Below are 16,379 nucleotides of genomic sequence, written 5' to 3' on the forward strand. Positions count from 1 at the left end.
TAGAGAAATTTTCAAAGCCTCTTCACTAGTGTCTGTTCACTCTGAGGCAGAATTTTCTGGGATAACCTTTCACATGCCTGAGGCCAAAAATCTCAATCCACTCAGTGTATTTTAACTTCAGCAATACATTGTGATCAAAATCACAATTATCATCTGATCATGTCTATAACAGTGCTTCACCTGCAATTTCCAATGCTCTATTTCATGTCTATGATAAGTAGCATTTAAGATCTCTGCTTGTATACACTCACGTGTAAGATGTTCACATCACTCAGTGTTCTTCGATCCTGGTCTGCATAATCAAAATGTACTAAGGAGACAAAGCAACGGTGAGATAATCTATGTGCTATGATAAGACAAAATCAACTCATGGATGCTTAAACGGTTAGCTTGTTTGGCCCAACTTCAACATATAAATTGATTTCCCACTGTTCTGCATACTGATGTCCAAGGTTGTCTTCATTATTTGTGAGAATCGACATTGATCAACTATAGAAAATAAGTGTTTATCGTCGTATCATCTCTGAGCCATCTCCAATTCCATATCTCAACACGAAATAATATGAAGACAGAAACTGATGCACTATTATCTAATATCTAGTTGTTGTAGACGTTGTTTGTAATGGTTTTTATTGTTGTCTGTTAGGGTCCAACCCTAACCCCCTTATTTATGTAATAGGGTCGAGTCATAGTTATAGTTAGTTAAAGAGTCAATAAATCCCATATTAATAATTGTAAGTGGTTGACCTGCATTTAAAGAAAGGGACCACAGTTAGTTGCAAACGGGCCATGGTATTAGATAGATGGTATTAAGAGAACCATGGTACTGACCCATGGTATTGCATGTATGAATCCTATATAAAGGATAGAGACTCCCCATTGAGGAGCATCGTGTCTTATTTTGTAATCGAGCCTTGCTCTATTGGAGGTTGCCCCCTCGAAGAGGCAAGTGAACATTGTTTTTATCTCTGAATAATAAAATACATGCTGTTATTTCCCATCTTGTTCTGTGTTCTGGGTTGTCTTTCTTTGTATATTCGGTAGTCTGGCATTTTCTCGCAGGTCAAGAGCATAACAAGTGGTATCAGAGCGCTTTCTAGGGCTGGTGGGATCTCCATTTTTAGCGGATTTTTTTTTAGCTAGAGACGTGTTCCGGCGTCTTTAAACCATGGGATTTGTCATTGAGCGCATAAACTTGTGGATTTGGGGAGGCATGCATGTAGGAAATACAAGAGGTGGTCATGCTTGTTGGAATCCCTTGTAACCCTGTGGGTACCCCTTCGAGTAGTAGCGCATTAGACAGAACCGCACACAGACTCTCTTCCACGTACCCTCTGGGTATATCAGAAGGCCCTTAGGCTCACCTGAAACCTCGCCGTAGATAAACCGCCAGCCGTCTTGTTGCTACAGTGCAACGAGAACAGCAGTCGGGGAGATTACTCGCGTGTACGATAGGGTCGTTGGTTAGTATGGCTAAGGGTACGGTTGATCCTCCTTAGTTAGTGCCCTGAAAGATTGGGCCAAGTACTACTATTGGACCCTTATGTATATTGCGATCTGTAGCACCTAACACTCATTGAGACCATAGTTCCCTCCTCTCTCTGAAGATTGCCCATCATCTTCTTTGCTAGATAAGATCTAGCAGTTGGGGTCTTGTCGTCGCCGCAACAATTAGCGCCACCAGTTCAGGGTTTAATGCCACAATACCATTTAGATCTAGCAGCTGGGGTTCGGTCGCTGTCGCAGTCCAACTCACATTCAACAGTTGAGGGTTTCACAGACAGATCTGACCATTTGGGCAGGGAGGCTTGTGGCTCCTATACCCAGGGGCAATTCTCGTAGGACATTAGGCAGGATTAACTTTTCTGGAAACTGCAATATTGTTAAGCGGGGAGTAAAACTCCGTTCGGAGTAAAAAAAAAAAAGAAAGTCTGAGGCTGCTCGGGACGCTTATAAGAGACTTAGCCCATAAGAATCAAGACTAGGAGTTGAGCGCGGTGGTACCATTCACTTGTCAACTTCAATTTTCGGGTGGTCCCAAATTTTTTCATAGTGACGACAAGTGACCAGGATCTGTGCATGGTAGAAACCAGAGCTCAAGCTATGGCCAATGAGAAGATGGATACCATTGAAAAAAAGTTGTCGGAGTTAATGATGCAGATCCAGACATTACAAGACACCATCACAAAGGACAAGTCGGCGTTACAATCAGAGGCATATGCTTTTAATGAAGACCATGAAGGAGAATCTAGCCATCATCTTCACTTCCATGGAAATCACCAACATTCCCACCCTCGACCTCCCAAGTTGGACATGTACAAATTTGATGGCTCTAATCCGTCAATATGGGTAGCACAAATGGAACAATATTTCACTCTGAATCACATTGTAGATGATGAAACTAAACTATGTGTGGGAGGCCTTTACTTGGACCAAGAAAGATGGCAATGGTTGCAGTGGCATTATAAATGATGTCCAAGGGCAGTTACTTGGTAGGTGTTCACAAAAGCCATTTGTGACCGCTTTGATCGTGATTTAATTTTTTGGGTCGTCTTACTAAGCTCAGACAGACAGGCACAGTAAACAACTATATTACAACCTTTGAGAAATTGGCCTTCCGTACAACAGGTCTGGGAGATGACTTCTACTTTGAATGTTTTATAAGTGGTCTCAAAATCGCCATCCAAACCCACGTTCGGATGCACCACCCAACCACATGGATGGAAGCTTGCACAAAGGCTGTCGAAGTGGAACGTGCTTTAGCGGCCTAGTTGCCTCGTCCAAATTTCATAGCCATGGGACGCCCCACCCAGGTTTAGGGTGCTACCAAAAAATTAAGGTTCCAAAGGTGTCCCCCGCAGAAATCGCTGAAAGAAAAAAGCAAGGATTGTGTTACTATTGTGATGACAAATACTCCCCGGGGCATAAATGCAAGTAACCAAAATTCTTTCAAATTGAAGCTACTGATCACAGTTCATCTGAGGAAGCCCCACCTGTTGAGGGACCAGAGGAGGAAGATGAGGACAACCGGTAGGACAATGAGTTCCCAGTACTCTTGAAGAACCAGTTATCTCGCTTCATGCTTTGGCAGGCATTTCTTCTCCCCAAACTCTCAAAATCAGAGGTTTTATTAAACATCGCCTTGTAGTAGTATTGATTGATAGTGGCAGCACGCATAACTTTATCCATCAAAGAGTCGCAGAAGCTATGCATTGTTTTGTCAGAGCAGTCTCTAATTTCCAGGTCCAGATTGCTGATGGGGGGACAATGAAATGTGAAGGCCGTTGTGAAAATATCAAACTTCAGATGGGAGATTACCACCTAAAGACCCACATGTTTGCCATCAACATGGGTGGGTGTGACATTGTCTTGGGTGCTGAATGGCTCCGCACACTTGGCCCAATCACAATGGATTTCCAGGAGTTATATATGAGATTTAAGCAGAAGGACCACACACATACCCTCCGTGGACTCCAGGCAGGTACTCCTTCTATCATCAGCTCGCATCGGATGGAAAAGTTGTTAAAAAAGGGCCACCATGGAGTTATCGCCCAATTTAATGCCATCCAGGCCTTCGAGCCCATTACTCTTCATATTCATCCTGAGATGCAATAGGTCTTAAATAGCCACCCGCAGGTCTTTGACAAACCTCATGAGCTTCCACCCTCTAGAGGGGAACATGATCATAGCATCACTTTGGTCCCAGGGGCACAACCACCGAATGTGTGCCCATATAGATACCCTTTCGCCCAAAATAATGAAATTGAAAAAATCATCAAGGAACTCCTGGAAGCCGGTGTCATTTGTCCTAGCATCAGTCCTTATTCATCACCTGTGGTCATGGTGCTCAAGAAAGATGGGGAATGGCGCATGTGTCCAGACTTCAGGGCCCTCAACAAGCTTACAGTCAAAGATAAATTCCCCATCTCGGTTGTTGATGATTTGTTGGATGAACTAAATGGGGCTCAATTCTTTACTAAGCTAGATCTTCGCTTGAGCTATCACCAAATACGCATGAAAGAAGTAGACATTCCGAAGACTGCTTTCCGAACTCATGAAGGCCATTATGAATTCCTGGTCATGCCATTTGGTCTCTGTAATGCCCCATCCACTTTTCAGAGCCTCATGAATCACCTGCTCAAACCATATCTCAGAAAATTTGTCCTTGTTTTCTTTGATGACATTCTCATCTACAACCTCACCTGGGAAAAACATCTTCAGCATGTAGACTTGCTGTTGCAACTGCTCCGGATGCATAAATTATTTGTCAAATTGTCCAAGTGCTCTTTTGGCATGAAAGAAGTCGAGTATTTGGGCCACATTATGGGGCGTGAAGGTGTCAAGGTGGATCCCAAAAAGATCCAGGCAATGCAGGATTGGCCCCAACCAAAGACTTTGAAGAGTTTGAGAAGATTCTTGGGTCTCACCAGCTACTATCGCAAATTTGTCCACTCACTCACTCACCACTTTCTCACTCACTCACCCCTCACTCACTTTCTCAAGAAAAATTCATTCCTCTGGACTGATGAATCACAACAAGTATTTATAGCTCTCAAATAGGCCATGTGTTCCACTCCCGTATTGGCACTACCCGACTTCACCAAGTCTTTTGTGATTGAATGTGATGCTTTAGGTATGGGTATTGGGGCTGTCTTAATGCAGGAAGGCCGACCCTTGGTCTTCACCAGCCAACAACTAAGTGGAAACATCTGGGAAAATCTACCTATGAGAAGGAGATGATGGCCATCCTGCATGCAGTGGATACCTGGCAACCATACTTATTGGGGCGGCGTTTCCAAATCCGCACAGATATTCAAAGCCTTAAATATTTTTTGGAGCAACGACTATCCTCGCCACAACAAAACAAATGGTTAGCCAAAATGCTGGGATATGATTATGAGATAATTTACAAGAAAGGGCGCAAAAATGTCGTAGCGGATGCTTTATCACGCCAATTTGAGGAGGACAACACCCTGCTAGCAATCTCTCTTCCCATTCCAGATTGGATTGAAGAAGCTCGCAAGGAATGGTTTTCACATCCTCCGCTCTCCCAAATCATTAATAACTTGCGAGCAGATCCTAATTCCACAGTGGGCTACTCTTGGAAGGATGAGATTCTTCGCTACAAGGACAGAGTAGTGATATCACTGACATCCACCCTCAAAACACGCATTTTGGCAGAGTTGCACTCATCTCCCACTGCGGGCCATGCAAGCTTTCAGAAGACTTGTGCTCACACTCGTCGTTCCTTCTTTTGGACAGGCATGAAAACGAACATTCTTACTTTCCTAGCTGAATTTGATGTGTGTTAGTGCCACATAGGAGAAATAGTCAAGGTCTTAGGCACTTTACAACCATTGCCCATCCCTGCCTCAATCTGGGCGGATGTTTCTATGGATTTCATTACTGGTCTTTCGAAGTCAGGCAACAAGTCAGTGATCATGGTGGTTGTGGACATACTTTCTAAGTATGCTCATTTTTGCGCCCTACCCCACCCTTTTACACCCACTTTGGTGGCTCAATCTTTCATGGATCAGATCTTCAAATTGCATGGCGTGCCCACTTCCATTGTGTCTGATTGTGACCCACCTTCACCAGTAACTTTTGGCAGGAACTTTTCAAGCTACAAGGCACCCAATTACAACTAAGTACTTCCTATCTTCCCCAAACTGATGGTCAAACTGAAGGCGTCAACAAATGTCTGGAAACCTACCTCAGGTGTTTCACTTCAGAAAAGCAACATCAATGGGTACAGTGGTTACCTTTAGCTGAATGGTGGTATAATACTAACTATCATGTCACCACCAAGATGACTCCCTATGAAGCAGTTTATGGTCAACTCCCCCCTTCACCTACTTCTTATATCTCGGGATGCTCTAAGGTGCAAGTAGTGGATCAACTCCTACAGAACCGTGCAACCATGCTAGCTCGTCTCAAAGATAATCTCCATCAAGCTCAGAATCGCATGAAGCAACAGGTAGACCAATATCGTTCGGAGTGCACATTTCAAGAAGGGGATCAGGTATTCTTGAGGTTGCAACCATACAAGCAAACATCACTCAAAGACAAGGGTAGTTAGAAATTATCTCCAAAATTCTATGGACCTTATCAAATACTTCAGCGCATTGGCGAAGTAGCCTACAAGCTAGCCTTGCCACCCACTGCAAAAATCCATCCTGTCTTCCATGTATCATGCCTCAAGAAAGTGGTGGGGAACAATTGCAGAATTCAAACCCGTCTACCTGAATTGGATGAAGAAGGTTCAATTTGGCTCCAACCTGAACAGGTCCTGGACAAGCGAGAACGACATCTGCGCGGTCGCACGATCAAGGAAGTCCTCGTCAAGTGGAAAGACACCTCTCCGGAAGATGCAACCTGGGAACCAGCCACTATTCTTCAGCAGTTTCCACAGCTTCAGCCTTGAGGACAAGGCTGTTTTTATGGGGGAGGGCATGTTAGGGTCCAACCCTAACCCCTTTATTTATGTAATAGGGTCGAGTCATAGTTATAGTTAGTTAAAGAGTCAATAAAGCCCATATTAATAATTGTAATTGGTTGACCCGCATTTAAAGAAAGGGACCACATTTAGTTGCAAACGGCCATGGTATTAAGAAAACCATGGTACTAACCTATGGTATTGCATGTATGAATCCAATATAAAGGATAGGGACTCCCCATTGAGGTCGTGTTTTATTTTGTAATCGAGCGCTGCTCTATTGGAGGTTGCCCCTTCGAAGAGGCAAGTGAACATTGCTTTTATCTCTGAATAATAAAATACATGCTGTTATTTCCCATCTTGTTATGTGTTTTGGGTTGTCTTTCTTCGTATATTCGGTAGTCTAGCATTTTCTCGCAGGTCAAGAGCATAACATTGCCTCATTTTGATTACAAGGATTGATCAGAAGTTAAAAATGCAAGGGAACTAATACCAAACAAATTTGGAGTTGAGTAAAGGTGTTGATGGACAAAAGGCAATTTTTGTTGATTGTTTGAGGCGTAAACTCCAAAATATCTGAAGTAGTTTAAGGACATTCTTGAGGTTAGTTTTCATTCCAGTTTTGAAGGTTAATTTTCACATCAATTTAAGGCATATGTGGTGGCAAAACCTTCGTCTTTCTTCATATAACTTTCAGAAGTGTTTTCTTTTGTTGATCTCACTGATTTGGAGATTTGGCTTGATTACTTTCATCAATTACGGCTGACAAATTCGAGAAGCATTCCTATTGAAGACAATTATCTAAGGCTAAATTTGTGTTCTAGGCTGAGCGTATTCTTGACCATCTTTAGGCCGAGGGACTACTATGACTGATCCTACTCAAAGGCTGAATTTGAGCAGAAAAAGGGTTTGTAGGACTTGACACTATCGATAAGTAGAGGCTTGTGTTTAGTTTGATGAATGTTGCCACCAATGATGATAGTAGGAATACTGCTAAGTTACCAGGATACGGATACGGATCTGTTGGATTTTTAAAAAGACATGATCCAGATACGGCGACGGCAAGTACAAAAATATATAATAATATTTTTTTAAATTTTAGAAAATACATTTGATGTTTAAAATCAAAACCATTCATGAATCAAAACATTAGAGCTAAAATTATCAGATAATTTATGAATTTGAACCCTGAAATGATGCATCTTGCCTCATACAAAGATGATAGTAGTAAATACAAAATAAGTGTTTCATCAATGATCACTTTATTAATATGATAATATAGAGTAGGCCTGTCTACAAATCATGAAATGGGTCTACATCATCATCATCTGCATATTGCAACTCTACATCATGAATAGATGATCATGCGCCAAGAATGTTAAAAGTTGTTGCAGAAGTAGGAAGTGTTTGTGTAGCATCCTCAAGTAGATTAAGGTGAGTCATGGCATTCAATGTCATGTTCAAGTCAGATATCTCAGGTTCCACATCCCACATTCTACTTGGACCTTTTTTATACGATGAAGTAGAATGTGATAGAAGGCAAAGGTTGGAATGGACATATACAAGATCCTCAGCCTTCGCTGCTCCCAGTTTGTTTCTCTTTACCAAATGGATGAAGCCATATGTACTCCAGTTCCTCTCAGCTGATGAGGCACTGACAACCTGCGATAACAACCTCGTGGCTAGAGTCGAGAGATAAGTGCTATCTCTACCATGGAAGCCCCAAGTAATAGGATCCATATGCCCCCGATCATCCATGGCTAGTGGATTTGAAAAGATCCCAGTGGATTGTACAAATGCTCCAAATTCCTCACGTACTTCCTTTGCAATTCCAACTTCCCTATAGATTTTCCTGAAAGCTGTCTTATATCCTTGTACCACTTCAGAATCTCTGTTTGGCGCTGCTCTACCAAGTAAAGACAATATTTTGGAATGGTAATATTTGGGGTGTAGTCCATACGCCAAAAGGTGTAATGGCGTGGTCATTTTGTTCCACCTTTTTGTAACTATGTCTTTCACTTCATTGTAAAATACTTCAAAGGAGTCATGTTCACTTGCCTTGATAATTTCCTGTATTTTCTCCAACATGCTATCTATGTTTTCATAGACTTCCCCCAAGCAAGGCATATCTGTGTCAAATGCCTTGATCATAGTTAGAATTGGTTCTGTGAATTTCCAAAGGTATTGGACCTTGTCCCACCATGCATTATCAAGAATGATAGACTTTATTCTTTGTCCTCTATCAAAAGTTGAAGTCCTCCATGATTCCCAAAGAGGGTCAAGGACCATTGCTTATAATGCTTGTCTGACCTCCAAAAGTCTCTTTATGACTAAAGTGTGGGAAGCAAAACGAGTTTCGACAACCTACATAAACATATTGAAAAGTCAAACCTTAAATCACACATAAAATAAATAAAACATTAAAATTGAGAATTCATAATGCATAACATTGATTAAAAATGGAGTACCTTTAGTAGCTCCAACTTTGCAAAACTCATATATATGCTTGGGACATTGAGTGATTGGTAATAAACATTTGGATCTCCTTTGATGCTACATATATTTCATTGATCCACTCAATCTCACCAATCTTGGCTAGCATAAGGTTCAATGAATGCACTGCACATGGAGTCCAGAAGATGTGATTGTATTGAATCTCCACAATCAGGCTTGCTGCTCTACAAACCTTTGCATTGTTTGTGATAACTTGGACAACATTTTGTGACCCTACACTTTCTATTGCATTAATAGGAATTGTGGAGATGAATGTTGCATCTTTTTCCACTCCATTGCAGTCAATGGCCTTCAAAAACATTGCTCCTTGGGGACAAATTGTGATAACATTAATTAAAGGGCGATTTCTTTGGTCTCTCCATCCATCAGAAATGATGGACACCCCTGTTTTTGCCCATGTCTCACGGATTGATTGTAATTGTCTACCCACAAATTGTCTTTCTGATGTTAACAAAGTGGTGCGTACCTTTTCATACCAGGGGCTCTTGTATCCTTTTGGTGCTTCATTAACTGCTTTAATCATTTGTTGCCAATAAGGAGAGCGCACCAAATTGAATGCTAGTCCATTTGCATAGATGCAACAAGCAACATGCTCATCTGCAACTTCTCTACCCTAGTTATTGAATGCTGCTTCAAGAGGTCCTAGAGTAGTTATTTTATTAATTGTCAGAGTTGGTGTAGATGGCAATGAAGACTTGGTTGTAGAGGCTTGCACAGAGGGTTTTCCCTTGCCGAATTTCTTATCTGCAGCATCTTGAAAAGATGCATAAAACTTAACTTTTGCAGGACTCAAACCTGCCCTAGGTTGGCCATTTGGACCATTGCATACTAACACACCTGTTTTAGTTTGCCCAGTGAGATGGGCCTTCACCCTAGTGTATGAGCCATTTCAAATGCTATTGCATTCACTACATCTCCATTTGTACGAACCACCACCAGAGTTTTTGCCAAGAATTTCCACATACTGCCATAAAGGAGATCTTGGATCTTTATTGACATTTATTCCTTCACTGGGTTCATGGTGTGATGGTTCCATGTTTATCACACTTGCATTTATAATAAAATATAAATTAATAAAATTATCATTCTCAAAACAAAATTCTAAATTGTTATTCCTAATATGTGTGTGTGTGTTTGTGTGTGTGGGGCAAAATAAAATTACAAAAAAATATAAAATTCTAAATTATTATTTTATAATAAATAATTTAAAATTTAAATAAATAAATAATTATATATATACCTAATTTAAAAACTAACAAACAAATAAACATATAAATATTAATACAAACATATTGATATAATTATTAAAATAAAGTTATAACATAAAATATTTTATTTATTTATAAAAATTAAAAAATAATTTAAACAACCAAATATAAAGCTATACTTGTAACTTATAAAAATAAAAAATTCAAAATGAAATACAAAACATATGTTTATTAAACATAAACATATTGATTTAAAATAAATAAATAACTTTATTATATATATGTATTAATGTCAAAATAATCTTTTTAATTAAATTTTTATATTGAAAGCTTATTAAAAAACTTGATGCTGTAATTTTAATTAAATCTTTATATTGAAAACTTATTAAAAAAACTTGACGCCGTAAATTGAAATATTACCTGCACTTGCGTCGACGACTCTGCCCGACGCCCACAACTCTGCTTGACACCCACAACTTTGCCCTACACCCATTGCTCGACAACTCTGCTTCAGGACTCAGTAGTAGACTCGAGTCCTGCCCGAGGCTGACTGCTCCAACGATTATCTGCATAGCGCTCCCACGATTCTGACCGACCACGACTGCTCCCACGTCTCTCTGCCAACTAGGCTCCGCTCCCTCCACTCGGCTTGACTACCCTGACTGAGCAACGCATCTATTTCTTGAATCTTCGACCTTTTATAGAATATAACGATTGCTAAACTGAAGCTAACCAGCTAACCAACAGTTCGATTAATGCTAACCAGTTAACTTGCAGTAGAACGGGTACTTAAAAGTTCTGAGTTGGCATGACCTATGTTGCAGGAAACGTGGCATAGAGGTCCGTTTCCGTATGGAAACGGGTACGAAACGCGGAAACGCGTTTGGTACGGCCATGAAACGCGTTTCCGACCGTACTTCCACGTTTCCCGAAATGGAAACGTGGCCAGTACGGCTGGAAACGCGTTTCAGGGCCGTACGACCCACGTTTCCTCATTAACTTGTGTTTTTTTTAATTTTTTTTTTAAATTTGTTTTTAAATTTTTTTTTTTTAAATTTGTTTTTTAATTTACTTTTAGGGTATGTTAGTGACTTCTAGATGTGTGTCTAAAGTTATAAAAGTGAATTTTTTCCCTAGTGTTGATATGCAGTTCATTAGGAAGTTTGAGGCATATGCAATTCATGGTAATGCTAAATTCTTAAAGTAAAAGTGATATTCTCCTTTATTTTTCATTTTCATCCTTTTACTTAAATTTTTAACATAACCATGAAATGACTCAGGATGTTTGAGAGTGGTTTCGCCCTCGTTGGATTTCATATGGAGAAAGTAGAATTTTAGATCTCACTCGAAATCCAGCAAACTTATTTGTTTTTCAGGATTTCAGGATTGGGGGGATTGCAATGTTTCCATTAGATTTTATCATGTACTAAGGTATGGAACTTGTATTTAATCAAGAGAATCAAGCCCTTTATGCAGGGGAAACTCCCAATAATCAAGATCATGTAGGGTACTAGGGTATGAAACGTGTATTTAATCAAGAGCACTAAGGCCGTTCGACTATGTAGGAGGAGACTCCCAATACAACAGTGGTCCTTCTAAAGAATGGGATGTGGATGCAGAAAATCCTGATTTGGATCTCTCTCTTGCAGCCTTATAGTCTTTATTGTACTTGCAGCCTCATATATTAATATAAATAAAGGCTGATTTTGAGATTTGGATATATAATAAATGTTGCTTTTGCATATTCCGATATTTTTATTTTCATTATGTGATCATTCATGAGTAAATGTGATGTAAATTAAATCTTAATGTTTAAGTGTAATAAATTATAATGTATCATTTATGCTTTATGATTGCACATATATATAATATATATATATTGAAAATATATATATATATATATTCAATATATATATATATATATATTGAATATATATTCAATATATATATATATATATATTGAATATATATTCAATATATATATATATATATTCAATATATATATATATATATATATATATTTTCATTATATATATATATATATATTTTTTTTTTCAATATATATATATATATTTGCGTTTCCCCGTTTCCAAAATTTGGGGAGGTCGCGTTTCGTATCGCTTCCCGTTTCGGAAACTCGTACCCGTTTCCCCGTTTCGTGCAACTTAGGGCATGACTGATTGTTAATTGAAGATCTGCGCGCGTGTTATCCGCCTCCAAAACCCACCAGAATTGTAGTCAACCAGAAAAACGCTCACGACTTTGTGTTAACTAAGTCGCTAACTGATCGTACGTGGATCCTAGCGTATTCTTATCCGTACCAATTTCGGATTCGGGGATTCGTGGTTCCACCTCTTCTCCTCAGCAAATCCGGTAACGTAGGAATATTGTTGATGTGTTGAACAAATTTGTATGTCAGGGTGGTTGTTGCCAGGATTTGAGGTGATGCTAGGGTTTGGTAGCTTGATGGTTTGTGTTGAGGTTGATGCTTGAGTTTGTCAGTGAATTGATTGTCAGAATGATGGTAAGATTGATGCATATGCTGAGCAGAGAGAGTTGCTTATGGTTTGAGTGTTGATAAAGTAATGTATTGTTGTTTTTGAGAGTATGGCAAAGAACATCTTGATGCCATATATCTTGTATTGCTGCTGATATGCTTTCTGGGTTTGTCAAAATTGTTACTGATATGTTAAGTTTCCATCACTTTGTTAATCAGAGATATGTTGCCTCCAGTATATGTTGTTTATGATGCTGGCTAGTGAGAATATGATGAGCAAAGGTTTACTGTTGCTAAATTATCTTGGTTACTGGATGTCATTGATACAATGAAATAGATTTTATTGTTTGACTAGAAGTTGCTTTGCAGTTTGATGTTGATATTGAACACAGGTGGATCTAGTCTGAAAATTGTGAAACGTGGTCTGCTTGCTGAATAGGGTGGAAGGGTGATGTAATGAAGGAGAGTGAAGTCTCCTTCAGGTTGGATACTGAGAAAACTTCAGGTTGACAAGGTGGTGCTAGGGCACGTTGGAGCTTGTGTAGGGTGTTGGAGCTCATATAACTAGGGCGTTGGAGCATCCTTCTAGTCAGAGCTGGTAAATATGGGAGTTGGAGCCTATAAATCAGGGCAACGGAGTGTCCTTTCTGTTGGTGCTGATAATTTAGGGGGTTGGAGCCTCCTTCATGTTGTAGTTGGAGAATCTTGGATGTAGGCGCTTCTTATTGATGCAAATTTTGAAGACCTATATTAAGAAGCGTTTGGTGGTTTTTCTCCCTAAAGAGTTTCCACCTAAAAATCTTTGGTCTACTGTTTATGATGTTGTGCTTTGTTGAATGGTGGTGGTATGTTTGATTTCATGCTAATGTTAATTAATGCTCTGAAGATTAAAAGTAACTAATTGAAGTGAAATACTGATTCACCCCCCCGCTCAATATTTCCAAGAGTCCCCAATGACTCCTTGCTAGTAAGAAACACATGAAATTCTTCTTCCTATTTACATTTAGCTACATTGTGGTTTGTTTCTCATCGATCTTCAAAACAATTGCGTTGATTGTGTTTTTGGTCCCAAAATTGTTTCTTGCAAAACATGGCCTTATGCCTTAGCTTGTCATAACGAAGACACTTTATATATTTCTCAGGTTTTTGACTATATGAATTGGTACTCATATTGCCATTTTTGTACTTGTGTCTCCTCTTGAACTTTGCTTTTAAATTAACCTTTAATTCTCCATTCACATTGCTGCTACCAAACTACTACTTCCACCTATACTCCCATAGTTTTTTGAATGTTAGTTCAACATCTCTAGAATTTATACATAAGGTTTCATAAAAGTTTCTGTTAAAATTATGCAATTGTGGTCAAATTCCACTTTGGACTACCCATTTGATGGATATGATGATGGCATCATATTCCTCTTTTCGAGAGGACCAAAATCGACCTAAAGATCATCTCATTTGGACAAGTGGATGTTGAGTTATGAATTATTTTATTCATACATATATTTTAGATCAGGTTGGTCCTATGTACATGTACCAATGGATAGGTCAAGTGGACCCTCATGGAAGCCTATAAATAGAAGAGACCTCAAGCTCATTTGGACACACATCAAGCTCTCTTCTCCTCTTCTATTTTGTCTTGGCTCGCACAGGTCTAACAGAGGAAGCTCGCTCAAGGGTCCGAAACTTCAGGATGAAGCTCGCACTGAACTAGGGTTTTCTGATTCAAAGTCGCTAGCACAAAACTGAGCATTTGGGTCCCTGGACGCTGGCACACAGTGGTCATGAGAGCGACTTTGGGTCCTTGGTCGCTGGCACAAAGTCTTCATGAGAGCGACCGAGAGTCTGGGTCAGTTTGGTCCCTGGTCGCTCGCACATAATGGTATGGGAGCGACCGAGTTGCCATAGTCGCTATCATGCAGTTCACAGAGAGAGACCTAGTTTGTCATAGTCGCTTGCATAACTCCTCCTCCTTGTGACCAAGACTCCTAGATGAGATTTCATTGTTCCAGAGATTCTGCTCAGTGACAAAAGTGTTCGGCAGCAAGTTATAGGCAGTGACAATACATTACAATTATGAATTATCTAAATTAGATTTTTGATGTTTAGATGCATTTCATGGATATTCTAGTTGTTGTGAAGATATGGATCATTTTACTCTCTTTTGCTGAGTCATTTGTTGACAATCTATTAGAAGAAGATTTGCAAGGGTTTTCCCCGTAGTGGGTTTTTCCTTAGTCTCCGACCAATCCTGGTGTCTCTATGTGTGCATGCTTTTCTTCTATTGTTCCTTTATGTTCTGTTGCATTGATGATGATGTTATTGTTCTTTCTACATAGTTGCATATGTTGATGAATAATGATGTAAATTTGAATAATGTTATGATACTATGGGGTGAACTTAATGTGTTAATGGAGAAATGTAATTATCAAAGCAAAGAACAATATAGCCCTATGAAAAATTAACATGGTATTAGAGCTGGGCTAAAGAAAAGCCATGGAGATCACCCCCATGGAGACACTTTTGATGGAAGCAAGAAGAGGATGGTGGAGACCTAAAAGAATCCTAGGGTATGAAGGAAACCCTAGATAGTTAGTGCATAAGGATTTGATGGTTAGGGTTTGAGAGAAACCCTGGTTTATGGCAAAGACTTGAGATTTGATGTATGAAACTATAGCATGGTCTATGTGAAGATGCTCAAGCACTTGGGACAGATTTGATGAAGCCCTAGATAGCCGATTATTGATAAAGTTAATTGAAGGCAAACTTCTTATGTGGACTATGGATAGTGATGACTCTTGAAGGTTGGTTCAAGAGGGAGAGGATCACCTCCCATTGAAGATAAGTACTCCTTCACTTATGATATTTCTTTATGTCTTTATTGTTGTTTAGACTTATGGATCTGATTATTATGATTATTGTTTTGATCATTACTTATACTTCCAACATGTATATTTGAGTATATGGATGTATCTAACCTCCTTGATGAGATGTGATAAGTAGATCCCTCTTGAGGATCATTTGAGATGTAGGAAAGAAAAGCTAGATCTAGAAAGAGGTAAAGAGGCACTTGATGAAAAGATGACAAACACTACAAGTTGCCTATGAGAAGGTGCACAGGTATTAGAACACTACAACATATGAAAGGTATATTGTTCTAATGCTATGGATGTCTAGGTAAGCCTCATGGTATGTTGAGAATGTCTCCTTCACAAACGACTCATGCTTACAAATGAAAGAGATTTGGATTTATGTTTCCTATTATGAAATAGTGCGCCTGGTATTGAATATTTCGATCATGATGATCTTCTTGATTTTATGAGGTTACTTATTGCTGATCTTGGATATAGTGGCATAACTTGATGTTTGGCTAACATCTATTATTCTTGGAGATCCTAATTCTGTGAAGAAGGCTAGTACCTTGACTCTAGTAAATGATACTCTTGACACTTGACATGCATAAGACATGATGGATCTCTTATAGAAGGTTACCTCATTGATACTAATAATGCTTGTGATAAGTATGATGAAAGTATGTTGACACTCTTGTTGTTTTGGTAAAGTTTTATTGAATGACCTGACTTGGTCCTGTGATAACCTTGATGAATAGAACTATGATATTGATACTCTAGATGTCTTATTAACCATGGTCATGTCTTTGATAGTAATTATGGCATATGGTAAAACTGAATGCCCTAAACCTGATGGATTGAATTGATAGAAG

The 16,379-nt window shown here is 39.3% G+C and overlaps 1 protein-coding gene across 1 annotated transcript in view; it reads left to right on the forward strand.

Moving 5' to 3' along the window:
* Positions 1–16,379, forward strand: part of CIB22 (LYR family of Fe/S cluster biogenesis protein) — a 164,002-nt gene that overhangs the window by 119,392 nt on the left and 28,231 nt on the right. The window lies entirely within an intron of this gene.

This window comes from Pinus tabuliformis, chromosome X (genome assembly GCF_031772625.1).
Source record: "Pinus tabuliformis cultivar Carrire ecotype Pingquan chromosome X, CPIR1, whole genome shotgun sequence".
NCBI lineage: Eukaryota > Viridiplantae > Streptophyta > Pinopsida > Pinales > Pinaceae > Pinus > Pinus tabuliformis.